Below are 13,730 nucleotides of genomic sequence, written 5' to 3' on the forward strand. Positions count from 1 at the left end.
TCCTCCCAAAAGGTGGTTTGTGACTTTTTTGTTTAGTCTTTTTCTTTTTTTTTTAATTACATTTTCTTGGCTATTTATTTGATATCTAAACATGGGAAAAAGTATCCTCACTATTTCATCAATAGTTCAGATTTTTTTTCCCTGCACATTGGTGCTGGTGTTTCTGCAGAACATCTGTCTTTGATACAGTAGAGGAAATTTATTTTATAGATAACTATATAAAGTTTTTAAACCTATGTCTTCTGTTTTGGTTTTTACTTCTTGAAATAAGCATGAAATTTGTCCTTAGAAAAAGAATCCTAAAGTGTCATATCATAGTTAAAAATGTAAATATGTGCTAACTTACTCACAAAGTTTCTCTGTGTGAATAGTGGCTACTTGTATCTGAGTAAAAAGAATAGATGAATTCTGACAGTTTAGAGAAGGACTTCACTCTCCTTTATGAAGTGGTGGGAAAACAGCATCTGTTTCACCAACAAATACCAAAAATAAAAGCCAGACTTCATACACAGCTTCAGTTTTGGATTTTCTAATGCTCACAAACAATAACCTCCCTTTGTTTATGTACAGTTTAGATTAGTGGGCCTGATCTGGGGAAAATGATGAGGAATCAGGAAAGTCAAACCCACTGCTACGGGTTCCTGATGGAGGCCCCAGCTGTCAGCCCCAGCAATAATAATTTCAGTCTCTTGGCTTTCAGTGGAAATAGATTAAATCAAAAGATGAATTAACATCAAGGGTTTTATATTTGAGTGAGAAGCTATTCCATGTGCCTGTGCACATGCACAAAAAGAATGAAGGATCAGCAAAAAGAACCAAAGATCATTAAACACAAACAAAACCCCAATCCTGAGTGGGAAGTTTCTCTCATACAACCATCATTTACAGTCTTTCTAAAGTTCTTTAAGAATGTGAATGTTGTTTATTTGAGAACTTTTATAGATATTTTGTTATGTTTTTAACTGCTGTTAGGTACAGATTCAATAATATACCAGTATTGTCCATTGTAATTCTAAAACCAAAGGTTTGTTTGCAGAGAAAAAATCATCTGTAGAAAGCAAATTGTTAATATTTGTACTACCTGTGTTCCTAGGACCAACTTTGCTGTAGTGCTTGACCCAGATGGGACTGGCAGCAGCATCTTGAAGTAACAAAACATATCTGAGCAAGGTGCTCCTCACCCTCAGGGCCTCTCCAAGGCCATAATTTCACAGGGAACATGGTCCTGGCAATGCTGCTGATCTCATTAGGACTGGGAATATGGTTTGTTTGTTTGCTTGCTTGTTTGTTCCTAATAGCTATGCCCAATTAAAATGCATTTAAATAAACATGTGACGACTTGTCATGTCTCAGACAGTGAGAATCCATGGAGCTCCCCTGAAGAAGGACATAAACAGATATTAACTCTACAGAAATACTATCTTGTCTTTCCAAGTTAACATGGGGTGTTGTGAGGAGAGATAGATAAGGAAAATCCAAGTCTATGGAGCACTGCAAGCTGTGAGCAAAACTCCTGCTCTCATAAACCTAAGCATGACATCTGACTGCTGCTAAAAACAGCATCTCTTTGGAACAAGGAGTAGTTATGACAGAGATCCCATAAAAGTGATGGCCTCAGAAATATGTGGGCTTCTTCTAAAAGAAATAGTAAGTATAATGCACAGTACTATCCCTTCTTTTCCTTCTTTTCCATAATTCCCCCCCCCCCCCCCACTCAAATCTCTCACAATAGCTTGGTCAACAGCATTTTCTTGCTTCATTGGTTTTGAAAAGGACTTGCTGTTCCCTACTGTTAGATTATTTCCAGGAGACGTCTCAGGTCAATAGTCATATTGACTTTGCTCCACTCCCCCTCTCCCCTACCCAGACAGAAAAATAATAAAATTAAACAAAAATAAATTAACAAATTAAGTTGGGAAGTGGGAAAGGCAGGCATGTTTGTATTTACAAGATTGGTCCAGCAATTTAGGGTATGGATTATTTTTGTGTTCAAGAACCTGGCCTCTGCATGCGATTCCCATAGAGAAATTTCTCCTACGAGGCAAAAGCAGTAGCAGCTAGATTTCACATGAAATTACCAAAGAAATATAGAGACTTTTTATTGGTATTTATTTTATTTCAGTCTTCAAGAAAGAAAAAGATTCCTTCCTTCAAAAAGCCTAGGAGACATTGACTGTAAAAAAGAACTTGGCCAAAATAAACATCATCCAGTTGTGGTTACCTTGGACCTTGAGCTTCTCTAGGTTTTTTTCCTACTCTTCTTCAGCTTTAACAGTGTATAAAAGCGCAGAAAGGTGTTCTCCTGAGGCACATGGTGATGAGCACTGCAGAGGGCAGGCCCAGCTCATGCTGTGGCTCCTGCTCTTTCTCACTCTCCTGGTTCATTCAGCTCTTGTGGTAATGACTGGTTCATACACAGAGGTGTTCAGTGCACATTTCCCCCCTGGGGCTCACCTGCAACTGTTCTTCCCTCCCCCCTGCACATCTTCTGCATTTAAAGGTGTCACAGGTTGGGACTACCAGTATAAAATAAATGTATTAGGTTTGTTTGGCACTCCAGTAAATTCTGGTAAATGTTCGGATGGGCTTTAATTTTCTGTAACTGCTTGAGCTGATTCAAGTAGCATGGGAGCAGGTACTCACAAACAAAGACAGTTCCTGTTAACTGAAATGAAAATTTGATTATAAGGTGTTTAAATAGGACAAGGTGTGATAACTAGCAACCATTGATTTACAGTTTACAAAAAAAGGGAAAGATCACAGCAGGTGGATTTGACAGCAGCAGGAGTGAACAAGAAGACAACTCAATATCCAGCTAACCTGTCTTGGGAACAAACATGTTACCTTTATTCCTTTATTCTCAAAATCTGATTAAAACTGTCCTTGATGTGCATTTTAGTTGTTATCTATGTGGGCTACTGTAGGGTCACAGAGTTATCCAGCAGCCAAGATTTTTGTGGTGAAGCCCAGTTTGGGAGCTTGAATTTTGCAGACCTCTCAAAAGCTTCCATTTCTTTCCTTTTCTATGTATTATTTTGCCTACTTATAATCTATATACTGCAGAAGCAAAGAGATTGTTTTGATCTTATATTCATTATCAGTCATTAAAACTTTTAGTTCAAGTTTTTGCTTGTACTTTTGTAGCTGAAAAATTCAGGTTCTGTTGATGACAGCTGCTGGTGCACAAGCATCTTCTACACAAAAGGTTTTGGGGAAAAAAAAGAAAAGTTTTTGCTGGAACAGCCCCTATTTCAAAGATGGTTGTCTTGCTCATACAAGAAAACCAAAGATAAATGTATCAGGTAATTGTCTTATCCACATATTGGGGGAATGTCTTAATTGTGAAGCTGTGGAGAATGACTCAGGGTATGTGACTTTCTGGCCTAACAGCAGTCATCCATACAGGGTACAAGAGCTTGGGCTGCAGAAGTTGAAGTTTCAAGTACTGGTTCAAGCCAAAAAGAATATAAATTCTTTGAGTCTGGACCTTTTGCAACATACAACTATTTGCTATGCAAGGGTATTTCACTGAGTATAACTCAGAGTAGCTGAGGGTGGAAGGCATCTCTGGAATTCATCTCGTTTAGCCCCCTGCTCAAACACAGTCAGCCACATCAGCAACCTATTCCTGCATTTGATCACACTTAAATTAAAAAAAAAAAATTTAAAAGTGAAACCAACCCAACAAATATACCCCCCCAAAAAAAAAAAAACCCCAGAAAACCAAACAAAGACTTTAAAAATATTGAACCAAAATTTCCTGTGTTTCAGCTCAGGCCCATTTCTTCTTGTCCTCTCACTGGGCAGCAATAAGAAGAGTTTTGCTTTGTCTTCTCCCTGCATCCTTATGGGAATTCACACACAGTTTTACCTATTTCACTGGAAAGAGATGAGGAAATGGTGTGGGATGCCTGGGTGCCTGTGATACCCAGCTGTTTATTTTCAGAAGAAGCCTTGGTAGTATTCACTCACTCTCTTTCCTGATAGAAGAACAAGAGGCATTGCCTGGCTCAGGCTATGAGCTACAAATTGCTGGAAGCTGGGACTACACAGTACATAAATATAACCGTGCTTGGTTTGCTCCTGTATCTCCTCACAGACTTTGGTTACTGAGCTCTGCTAGGGATACAACTTTGAACAAAACTACATTTTGGCATGACTTGTTACATCTGCTTTTACTTTCTAAGACTTTATAGAAGTTTCAGAGGATAGATGCCCTCCTACAGGAAAGAAAAAATGCTCCTAGATGTTTATCTTGAAGCTTTTTATTATAAGTGTAAATAAAGGCCAATATGCATGTATTATAACTCAGGTCTTGTGTTGCATCATGAGTTTGGGTTCAAATTACGGGTTTTTTCTTTGTTAGTTTTCCAGTTCTCTGTACCCTCATGCATCTCCATAGTTTTTCCCTACTCCTGCGGTTTACGTGCCCGTCTCCCTGTTCTTGCAGTCCCACTCGCCCCAAAGTCCCGTGTCCGCCCCTGCCGTGTTCCCATTGGTCGCTGTAGTACACGTCATTACCACAATGTCTGTACCCATTGGGCAGGAGGACTCCCCGTCCGTCCGGTCCCTTCCCTATTTCATCCCACTCCTCGGCATGCTCGAGGCCGTTTGCGTCAGTGCGAAGCTGGGAGCGGCTGCAGCTTTTCCACTGCAGCTCTCGCAGCCAATAAAGCATCCAGCCACCATGCGGACGGATTTGGACGAATTCCTTGCCTCTGTGTTTCTTCCCTTGCGCCGACGGCGAAGCGTGGCCAACAGCCCACCCCGGAGCGCGGCAGCAAAAGCGCCCGCGAATTACGGCGAGCCCCGGCCCCGATGAAAAGCTGAGACACCCAAGCCGGGCGCTCGAGAGCTGACCGGAGCCAAGAAAGGTAACGCGAAGCCGCGGTCTTGTTTGCTTTTTATAGAGCGTGAAATGAGCTTCCAGTGGTAATTGCTGGTTTTCTTGACTGATGTGAAGCTATTTTCTCTGTAAGCAGATACTTCTCAGTTTCTAGCTTTGTTCAAAGTATGATTAAAAAAAAAACAATTTGGAAAAAAAATTGATTTGCAAAGATGTTCATTTCCTTATGCCTCAGGACAGTAAGAACTTCTGAGTTAGGAAATTATATGCCCTTAACATGATTGTTGCCTCTTGCATTGAATGAAAGCTGTACATTAAGAGGGATCTCTCATTACATGATTACAGCACATATTCTCCTTCAAAGATACAAGGCACTTCCCCTTTGGATCCTGCTTATGAATTTTTACAGCTCGGAGAACTGCAAATGTGCTTGAGAGGAAAGTGTATCTCTGACCAATGGAAACATAAAAGGGGAAGAAAAGGTGCAAGACTTTACAGACCTCCTGAAATTCCATGTCCCTGTGCATCAAGAGGCTTTGCCTCCTTTCTGAAAGATGCTGTCTTTATCACTGCACGTGATACTGCATGCTTTGGGATTCATTCTGCCAGCTATCAATAGAATTATTTAGATACAAAACTTGTCAGGTTAGCAAAGGCACAGGAATGCAGCTGATCATTAAAGAGGTAAGTGCATTTAAATGTTCTGTATATTTTGCATTCCAGTGAGAACTAGGACTCCTTTCCTTGCTGTGCCCTTTCCTTGCTGTGCCCGCTGTGTTCAGAGACTGGGTTTGATTCTGAGCAGAAGAGCATTTCTCCAACTCTACAGTCTTGGCTAAGTGACTTCATAGGGTCCTGAATGTGGTCATTTGTAAAGCAAATCCAGTTTAGTACAAAAGTGTTCTGTAAAATCTGTTACCTCTAAAGGCCGAAATTAACAAAATAATACTTTTTTTTTCCAGTCTGATCTACTCCCTGTTTATTATTGCAATGTTGTCATTGCATCCAATCTGTCTGTATATAAACAGTTGTAAACACTTCTTAGCAATTTTCCAGTACTGTGAATTGCCTTGAAGGCACATGGGATAGATAGAGGAAAACAGGGGATTTTCCATATGGTCTGAATAGTATATGATATTTTAAGAAGGCTATTTCCCATTTATATCCATTCATCTCTTTGAATTTCAGTCTTTAAATCATTACCTTTTCTCTCAGGACTGCTGTGAAGCTTAATTCATTAATGTCCATAGAGTGGTTTGAAATCCTTAGATAAAAGAGAGTATAGAAGTGGAAAATATTAAAGCAAAAATGTGAAGTCACAACCTCTCTCTTCCTTACCTTACCTGTTCATGAAGATCTTTATAATCATATAAACTTACCTTAGAATCAAGGCAAATATATTTTCATTTGATGTACAGATAACATGAGGTTGCAAATGCCCATTTTTAAAATAATCTTTTTCATATTAACAAAGTTAATGTAAAAACTTCTTAGCAATGTTTTTAATCTTCTATTTTGTGCTTTCCCAATTAAAAATGTGGTCCTGGTTATATCTAGCTGAATTTTGTAGGACTGCATCAATGCTGAAAGATTTACACTGCTCTCTCTATAGGCTCACATTAGGAAAACATAAGTTCCTCTATCAGGTTTATATCACTTCAGACTGTAAAATAATTGGCCTAATATGATCTTTTCAAAATGCATAATTTGTTTTCTAAATGGAAACCATCTTCTCTATCCTAAGATCTGCACTGGTTTCTGTAAAGCAGATTCCTCATTTTCATAGAATGACTGGATAACTCAGGTTAGAATGGCCTCAGAAGATCTCTAGTTCAAACTTTTGCTCCAAACAAGGACATCAGATCAGGTTTCTCAGTGACTGATCCAGGCATAGAATATATTTGCCTACCAATTTCTATCTGGAGCCACTAGGTCATCCATTAACTCTATTGCTTCTGTTTCCATCTCTGAAGCTGTAAGACTGTCCACAGCCATTCTCCTCAGTAACTTCTTTTTCCCTAGAAAGAAGATTGGAGAGAGGGGAGAGCAGGGTAAGAACCGTTAATAAGTCTCAGGGAACTGTAAGTAAGCTTTTTGGAGACCTTGGAGTACACATATTTAAGGACAGAGTCAGAGCAAGGAAATAAGGGTTGCCACCTCAGCTTCTTGATTTGGATATTGGAAGTCCCATCCTCCAGGCCTGTGAAAAGAAGAAAATCCCTCTTGGCTGTAGCCACTAACTAAAATCTGTGGAAAGCTGCTTTTTCCAGGCATTTGTGATCACCCTCTTGATCCACATGAGGCATCCCATACCATCTTTCACTGTCTCCAAGAGGAAAGGCTCAGTTTCCTGTCTTCTGAGTCAGTATGAAAAGACTGACCTGCTGCAGAAGGTTTCCGTTTTCTCTCCAGTGCTGATCTTACAGCTCCTGGCTGGGCAATGCTTCGTGGTATTGCAATTTTTTCTGACAAACAGGATGGAGAACTCTTCATCAGCAAGGAAAAACCTCACCATTCAATGCTCAGTTACAACATTCCAGATACCCAGATTGTCCAAGACTGAGCAGCCAGTCATGTTTTCAAAAAGATGCTGTTGTAGTGTCTCTCATCTTCCCAGTGGAGTTCATATTAATTTCTGACAAGAGGCAATGTATTTCAGAAATTCCCCTTTCTGCTTCTGCTGCTGTGACAATATCCTTCTCTTCCAGTTCAGCCATTTAAAGTCAGTAGGAAAGTTTCCTCTTTATTTGCAGACAGAGCAGATATCTACAAGCCAGTGGTGGAGAGCAGCTAGTTTCAACCCATATTTAAATACTCAAATAAGCATATGGTTATTCAGATTTCTCTTTAAATTTCAGGTCTGAAAGTTTCTTCTGTATTATATAGACATGTGTTGATATAATCTGGAATTTTGAGTTGACTGTAATATTGCTACTAGATATCAGGCTAGGGTTGTTTTACCACCACTTCGTCCTCAAAGAAGAATTAATAATTGATTTAACTAGAATGCTAATATGAATGATTGTGTTGTTATGCATATATTGATTTATTTAACTTTTCAGCCTTCTAGGTCCCTTTTGAAAACAAGCTTAGCCAACCAAATGTAACAAGCTTTTACTTGAGTATGTATAAATGTTAAGTAAACAAAATATTTTTGCTGCTTATGCTTGCAGTATTCAGCTTCATTAAACGGCCTTTTGCAGAATACATGACTAACTTGTGAGGCACATTTCATTCAGAAAAAAAACACAGACAATTGATCTGGAGAACTTGTTTGAATGCAGCTCTTCCAAGGCACTCTCAAGGTACCCTGTTAAAGCAAAACAGGGAGCTCAAATCTTGAAAACTGTGAGGAGAAAAAGGACTGTTGTGGTTTAACCTTAGTCAGCAGCCAAGTCTCTCACAGCCACTCACTCACTGCCCCAGCTGTGGGATCAGGGAGAGAATCAGAAGAGTAAAAACTTGTGGGTTGACATAAAGACAGTTTCTTAGGGAAAGCAAAACTATGCACACAAACAAAGCAAAACAAGAATTAATTCCCTGCTTCCCATGGGCAGGCAGGTGTTCAGTCACCTCCAGGAAAGCAGGGGCCCATCATGTGCTACAGTTACTTGGGAAGACAAACCCCATCACCCCAAACATCTCCCTTCCTCCTTCTCCCCACTTCATATACTGAGCACAGTTTCACATGGCCTGGAATATCCCTTTGGTCAGCTGGGGTCATCAGTTCTGGCTGTGTCTCTTCTCAACTCCCCAACTTCCTCACCAGCGTGGCCATACAAAAAGCAGGAAAGGCCTTGTCTCTGTGTAAGCCCTGCTCAGGCATAACAAAAATATCTCTATATTATCAATATTACTATTAATATCTATATTATTGTGTGAACACACATATTATTACTATTAATATCTATATTATGTGTGAACACGCATATTATTGTGTGCTCAGCACAAATCCAAAATACAGCTCAGCACAATCCTAACTTAATGTTTGCAAAGGTATTTCATTACAGTAATGAGTGACCATGGAAGATGCTGGCTGTCCATGGACACAGGCCATGGAGGGAGCCAGTTACTTTGAAGAAATAAACATTCTAACCATGGAAATACAGACTGACAACTCTGAGGATGACAGATATGCGAGCTATCAATAAGAACAACAGACAGAGGGTTGTCCTAGAATATTTACACTGAAATATAAGGCAGTGTGAAATAAATTCTTGGTCTTTAGGAGCCATGAGTGAGGATATTTCTTACCAAAGAATTATTACTTACAAAATATTTCTTACCAAAGAGGTCCAGGAGCGCACCTTTTAACAAGTATAGGGGACATAATTCTTAGAGAACAACTGTTCTTTTCCTTTCAAAGCTGTCGTTTAAATTCAGTGTTTGAACTTTCTCTTTAGTCTAAATGGTTTTCAGATCACAGGAGTGGTAAATGGGTGAAACAGCTCTGGGATATTATATACCTGTTGCATTCAATTGATCAGCATTTGATTTCATCTTCCAAACCTAAATGTTATTTAAAGAAATCTTTCATATTTATAAAGGAAAACCAATCCCCCTCATGCCAAAGAATACAATAAAGAATGACAGAATCTGGCTGCCTAAAGTATTAGCTATCTCAAGAATTAATCTTTCAAAGGTTATATTGGGTGTCAGAGAGGCAAAATAGATTCTAAAGATGCATTCTATCTGCAAAAGCAATAACTTCTCTTAATGTACATGCATTACACAATAACATCTTAAAAATGCGAAATAAGACATTTTTAAGAATTCATTGCCTAAAGTCAGAACTTATATGAACATTCAAATTGATTAGCTAGAGCCAAAAGCTAAAAGGTACATAACAGAGCCTGAAAAATTAATGAAAGCTTTGCTATTTAATTTAACATCCCTGTTTTTTTGCTATCTAAACACTCTTACCACCATTGCAACCATCAGTTTTGTAACAGAATGTTTTACCAGACCCTGCAGCAGACACACAGACAAATGAACTCAAGATTGTCCTCAAAAGTCTGTGAAAACACCTCAGGAAATGTTGACTTGTACAGTCTATGGATCAAAGCTGAATTATCTGAAGCTAAATGATTTAAATTCTTCAGAGGATGAATTGTATGTAGCTCTTCATGAATGTTTTGTTTTCTAATTATGAAACGTTTTCCACTTTAAATAAAAGCTAGTTCTTTGAGAGTGTGAATAATATTCAGTATTTTAAAGCATATTTTAATGTGTTAGAACTGAACTTTCTCTGACATTTAGCAGTGTCAGGAAAAAGGCCCTTGCAGAGGAAGCCTCATATTTCTAAATGCTCATGGCAAAGCGTGGGTTTATGGCATCAGGACTTCCAGAGCACTGAAGAAACCTTGTATTGCAATGGTGATTAAAATGCAGCAGGCTAGGTCCTGCTGTCCATGCTGAGATCACAGCTCCAAAGCATAGCCAGTGTCAGTGTGGACTCAGGCACTGAGGACTTGCTGCCTCTGAGCTCCAGCCTAGAGGAAAGGCTTGTTTAGCACAACTTCTGTAGAATTGGTGGTCAAAGACAATCTTTGATTTAACACATTTACAGTACATGGCTGGCATTTAGACTTTATCCTGTGGGAACCTGGTATGCTTCCACAGAACACAGGGTGGGCTTAGATAAATCAAAGCTGGCAAATTCAGGAGTCCCGAGTCCCAGGCTGTTGCTCCCACCCCACAATCTTTTCCTTTCTGTGAAAATACTAAATGGCTTTTTCATAGGAATTGTACTGGGATTTGATTGACATTATCCCAGGACTAAAAGTGTGCATTTTAAGTGCTTTGTTGCTGATTTTTACAGGACAATGACTATTACCTTTGGTTATGTATGGGATTACTTCTGTGTTAATGTCTAATGAGAACTTGGACTTTGATCATTGTCTTTTTAGAGTCCAAGGCTGTAACTTTATACATGATTACTTTTACCTATCTAACAAGCTGGAATACATCAAAAGGATAAGAACCAACAAGAGCAGGAATAGCTTGTGGTTAAGATGCTGATTCAATTGGGAGATGTGATCTTGGCAAATTCTCCTCTTCAGCTCTGTGCCATAGCTTTCTGCTTCTAAAACAGAGATTAAAATCCTGCTTTTTTTTCCTCTTGCCTTTTGTCTAAATTGCAATTCCCCAACTATAAACATTGGGGAGGGTGCATATGTGCAACACCTTGTACACTAGTGCTTCTTGTTACAACTATAAGATTTAATCAATAAAAATAAGCCTTGTGCTTCTTTGATTAATGAAATGTTGAATGTCTCGCTAGTCTGAGCCATAGAGGAACATGTATTTCAGATGACCTTTAACTGGAAAGAGTGGGAGATCACTGTCCTTGCTTTCAGTTGTGGAGCATGAAGCCAGTAATGCAAATTTTTAGGCTCTTGGCATGCAAATTAACAAAAGAGGTGGCAGTACACACGTCTTTTCAAAGCTCAAAACATCACGTGCACAGGAAAAAAAAAGTTATACTTCTGTAGTTCTCTACAGTCAAGCATTATTTCAAAGAGAAAATCCATCACTTTGAAGAATTTACAGAAGAAAACCTCCACAGCTACTAAAGCTGCAGGCAAGCGAGTGAATGCAACTGCTGAGAAAAATAAATAAGGGCCTTTACAGCAGTCCCATTGAATTGAAATTTTCCTTTATCACTGACTAGGCTGTTCTAATCTTCTTTTCTACCTCTAGCCACATATTTTAAAATAAGATTTTTCTAAACATAAAAATGTTACAGTAGAAGCAGAGTTTCTAAGTAATATAAACCATCTCTTACCATACTAAAATACTACCTGAATTTGCCAAAGAACCAGTCTGTCTTAATTTCTCATTCCTGTTGTCTGCATGAGAAATATTGGTATGAAAAAAATGGCAGTTGGGTCACACATTGACAGAAATGTCATATTCCAGAGGAGCTGGCAGTCACCAAGTCCCTTAAAATGCTTGAAAAGGCCTTGGAACATGGGTCAGAAAGAGAGTCACAGCAAAGAAGCTTTCTGCAAGACACATTGTCCTCAAAGGTCCCAAGACCACAGCAGCCCAAGAGCACAAAAAAAAGATGTTTGTGACATCTTGTTTTTCCAGGTAAGCTTAAAGAAAACCTTAGGCAACCTAGGTTCATAGGTTACTTTTTACAGAGGCCACATACTTTGACATTTAAAGTACAGAACTAAAGAAATGGTCTAAATGAGATGTAAATTTTATTTACTGGTAGATGTACCAAATACTAGCCTGAAAGCTCTGATGAATCAAGCTTTGAGGATAAAGCTAAAAGAAGGGCAAGACTGTAGCCATAATTTTATTTGAGGTTGGACTGAATTTTCTCTGCTCAGGAATGAGGTGCCACAGGAGTCACACACAGGACAAACTAGCAAGTGTAGAGAGAAAATGAGGAAAATGCCTTGAAAATCTGCGCTGGTGATATACCTAGCTGGGATAGGAAGGGTGAAAGCTGATGATGCTTCTGAATATATGCTCCCATGGAACAGGAACCACTCCTCTTCTTGCTAGTCTCTGGTGGAGGGTGATGGCAGGAGCCACCCTTGGTTCCTTGGGCTGTAGTCAGAGCAGGCGGTGAAGCGTAACCAGCTGATTGCCCTCAGAAATCAACAGTCCCTCAACATTATCCTACTTCTGTGGCCTCCAGCCAGCCCAGACTTGGACAGTAACATTCTGCTTAGAACAGTGTGTTACAGCACTCCCACTATAAGAAGCACATTTCAGTTTGGGGCCAAATCTTTAGATATAAATCCCCCTTTATTTCACATTTGTGATAATATTTGCTAGCACTCCTTTTGCTCCCCTAGAGAAGATGTGTGGGACAGGCAGGGTGAGCAAGGCTGCTGGGCCAGTAAGTCGAGTTGGACCAAGGATAGCTTCTGCTGGACCCTCTGGAGTGCAGCTACTTGTAATTTCCAGAAGTGGTGTTGAACTTTCTAAGTGGCTCTGCGAGGAGTGAACTTACACCCAGCCTGGCTTATTAGCTCTAGCTTGTTAAAGCCTGCAAGGCTCTGGAGCAGCTGGCCCAGCTCCAAGCAATGCAAAGATCTGCACTAACGAGAGGGTGATAACCACGTTTACATTCGTTTTTTTTTTTTTTTTTTTTGTATATACACCTAATCAAGACACGTTTGGTACCAACAATATATTGCATTAATACTGCTGTGAGACCAACATACCTATGTGGTATCCCTCGGGCGTCATGCCCCGGACCTGCGTGCCCGCGGTCCCGCAGCGATGCAGGATCCCAAGACACAGGGACGGGATGTAGGACAGCGGGCTGGGCTGACGAGGGACATGACACGCTCTGTCCAAAAGCCTGCTCGCAGCGCTCTGCTGACGACACTGCGGCCTCGAGGGGTTTATTTGGGCGAGTGACACGGGAGAGCCGAAGGGGCAGGTGGCCGGAGGGGTGGCGGGAGGTGCCGGCCGCTGCCTCCTGCCACCCCTCACACCCACTCTCGCCTCGAGAGCGGCTCTCGACGGCATCCTCCGGCCGCACCCCGCCTTCCATTGCCTTGGCGGCCCCACGTGGGAGGCCCCGCGCTGGGCGGCGCAGGCGGTGCCGCGGGGAGGGCGGGAGGGAAGGAGGGAGGGGGATCGGCGAAGGGCGGGCGCTCGTTGTCCTGGTGACGCCGGAGTGAGTTGTGGTGGCGGCGCGGAGCGGCGACGCTGAAGTCGGAGCCGGGTGTGCAGGGCGGCCTCTTGCCCTGCCCCGGGCGCATGGGCCGCCGGCCCGCGGGAGCAGCAGCGCCCAGAGCCGCCCGCCCCGCCGCGGCGGCCCCGGCAGGTACCGGCGGGACGCGGCGGACGCGGGGAGCACGGCCCGGGGCGCATGAGGGATACGAAAGTTTGTCCCGGCGCGCTCGCTCCG

General features: G+C 41.2%; 1 protein-coding gene across 1 annotated transcript in view; it reads left to right on the forward strand.

Annotated features, from left to right (window-relative positions):
• The first annotated feature begins 13,478 nt into the window (after positions 1–13,478).
• Positions 13,479–13,730, forward strand: part of NAV2 (neuron navigator 2) — a 405,891-nt gene continuing 405,639 nt past the window's right edge. The window contains exon 1 of the mRNA XM_068194174.1: positions 13,479–13,646. The gene's annotated coding sequence lies outside the window, so the exon portion shown is untranslated. The remainder of the gene's footprint in view (positions 13,647–13,730) is intronic.

The sequence above is a fragment of the Anomalospiza imberbis genome, chromosome 6, assembly GCF_031753505.1.
Source record: "Anomalospiza imberbis isolate Cuckoo-Finch-1a 21T00152 chromosome 6, ASM3175350v1, whole genome shotgun sequence".
NCBI lineage: Eukaryota > Metazoa > Chordata > Aves > Passeriformes > Viduidae > Anomalospiza > Anomalospiza imberbis.